This window comes from Cetorhinus maximus, chromosome 23 (assembly GCF_964194155.1).
Source record: "Cetorhinus maximus chromosome 23, sCetMax3.hap1.1, whole genome shotgun sequence".
In the NCBI taxonomy this organism is placed as follows: Eukaryota; Metazoa; Chordata; class Chondrichthyes; order Lamniformes; family Cetorhinidae; genus Cetorhinus; species Cetorhinus maximus.
Genome location: NC_135901.1, coordinates 55051388 through 55053974, shown reverse-complemented (window position 1 = coordinate 55053974; position 2587 = coordinate 55051388). Strand labels below are relative to the sequence as shown.

At 42.1% G+C, this 2587-nt stretch overlaps 1 non-coding gene across 1 annotated transcript; it reads right to left on the bottom strand.

The window, feature by feature from the left end:
• Window positions 1-458: 458 nt before the first annotated feature.
• Window positions 459-531, bottom strand: trnat-ugu (transfer RNA threonine (anticodon UGU)). Its single transcript has one exon. It is a non-coding gene; the product is annotated as a tRNA-Thr (tRNA).
• Between the last annotated feature and the right edge of the window lie 2056 nt (window positions 532-2587).

Below are 2587 nucleotides of genomic sequence, written 5' to 3'. Positions count from 1 at the left end.
TAGAAGCCCAATTTATTCAGCCTCTCGTCATTGGACAACTAGCTCATTCCAGTGACCAATTTAGTGAACCTTCTCTGTACCGTCTCCACTGACAGTATATCCTTTTATAAATATGGAGATGAAAACAGCACACGGCATTCTCGATGCCATCTCACCAAAACCCTTCTTTATTCTTGCTCTCCAATCCCCTTGTAATAAAGGCCATTGCGCTTCTTAATTTCTTGCTGCCCCTACATGCTAACTTTCGACATTGCTTGTCCAAGGACACCCAGGTCTTTTGAACATCAGCACATTCACTTTCTCACATTTTACTGTTTGAACTTTTACAACCAAGTGAACATATTCGCACCTGCCGACATTATATTCCATCTGCCATCTTGCTGCCCACTCACATGACCTTTCGATATACTTTTAAAGTGCTCTTCTCAAAGGCTACCTTGCCACCAAATTTCAGCTATATGCCCCAGTGAGAATTGAACTCACGACCACTGGTTCACAAGACCAGTACTCTAACCACTGAGCTATAGAGCCACTTGCTATGTCCTGTTCACAGTAAGTCCCCTCGTGGAACGAGGAACAGGGCAAAGTTCTGCATGGATGATATTTGATAGACCTGGAAATGTCTGAGATGGAGAACAGAGAATTAAAAGATGCGACATGAAAGCGGCAGAATTTGATGTGTGTCAGTTGCTTTCAGTGATGAAAGTCTGCCGTGGTAATGTGGTAATGATTTTACTGCCGCATGTTTACACTGACACAAATATCACTCCTGACCAATCAATCGCAACTGCTCTTTGAAAGCAGCGCGCCAGGCCGAATGGCCTCTTTGTTTGCTGTAACTGTCTATAATTTTATGTCTCCCAGCATCATTTCCCAGTCATTCCGACATTTTATTACATTCTATGGGAACGTACTTTCTTACATCCTCGCTTTTGAAGTCAAGACACTGAGCAAACTCAAAGTTTTTCTTTAATTCCAGCACAGGGTTTGGAACCAGACCAGTTGAACGACACTTTATTGGTGCCAACCCTTCACTGCAGCTCACCCCTTAAAAACAGTGGCTGTCATTGCCCGAAGATATCATTTATGATAAAATTCTGTAGCAGAAACTTATCTCTGGAGAAAGTATCTGAAAAAGGGCAAATGCGGCGTAGATAAAGCACGTTGCAAGGATTATAGATAACTTTCCACTTAATTTAGAGGTGAGGATTCGGCCCTTTCACCGTGGAAACGATTCCCGGCCAGGCAATGAAGGTTTATTGATCTGGCATAAACTGTTAAAACAGGCCTGATTTACTTATTGATTGAAAACCGAAACGCACAACCGCTTCGACCGAACCAATGGAGTGAGAGTTGAAATTTCACATCAGAGCTGCAAATGGCACACGTGGAACAGCTTCGAGAAGAAATACATTTCCTAATGTCTGATGGATATCAGTTTGGACTATTTGTATTTACAAATTCATTCTCGCGAAGTGTCCATTGCCTTAACCACTCGACCACAAGGACTAGGTGTCTGTTTAAATGTTGCTCAGTGAAAATTTCAATCATTCTCCACTTTGTAGCATATGGACACTCAGCAGCTGAACAGTCTCCACTCAGAAATACAGAAAGAAAATCCCTTTTAAATCTTTTGAACCTGTTTTTATTTTCCCACTATGATTTTAATATGAAGCCACACAACTAAGGTGAATAAAGTGTGGATGGTAAAAATGAGGAACTGAACCACATTGACACACACAGCGGAACACACACACATATACACCTAGAGCGACAAACGTCGAAGGAGATGCAAATACTCAGAAAGAAAGGATGTCACCAAACTGGTTCAGTTTTGCTCCATTTCCATCTCTGGATTAAACAAATCCTTGTAGATGAATGGAAATAAGAAAGCACGGGAGTTTCTGTTTGATTCTATTTACCCGATAACTAATCCTGTTGGCACCTGGTTAAAATAGGGAACAACGAGAACTGCAATCAGCAAACCAACATTGGGGAAACCCCGATGGATGTCAGGAACATCGCCCTCAACACTCGCCAGCGACGAACAGAACTTCCTTAGGGAAAACATGTTCATATCAAATCAGAGACGGCTATAAAGTAAGTCTTTCGGCCCGTCGTGTCTGTGCTGGCTCTCAGGAAGAGCAACTAAACCAATCCACACACCCGCCTTTCCTCCACACCAGTTTCTATCGACATTGTCTCTCCTCGTTCACCCTGTCAAGATAAAGGACCACAACCTGCCCCACTCCCCGTATTAAACTGGAGTTGTCTCTTGTTCACCCAAAGTGAATTCCTAACGTGCCCAAAAGTGGAAAGCAACTGAAAATTTGGGAGCAGTGGGTTTTGGACCCACTCCTCCAGAGACTGGAACCTGAATCCAGCTCTCCAGTTTGGAGAGAAAATAGAAATAGATTGTAGATATCAGCTCAGAAATAATGATGACCTGCTTGATCAGGATAAAGTTCTTTTGTAATTCGATATGAAATCAATTGCATAAATAAATAATGTTTGTATCGAAAACTGTCTGAGGAATCCTAGTCCAACTCTTCATGTCATTATGTCAGGGAAACTTTGTTAACTAAGG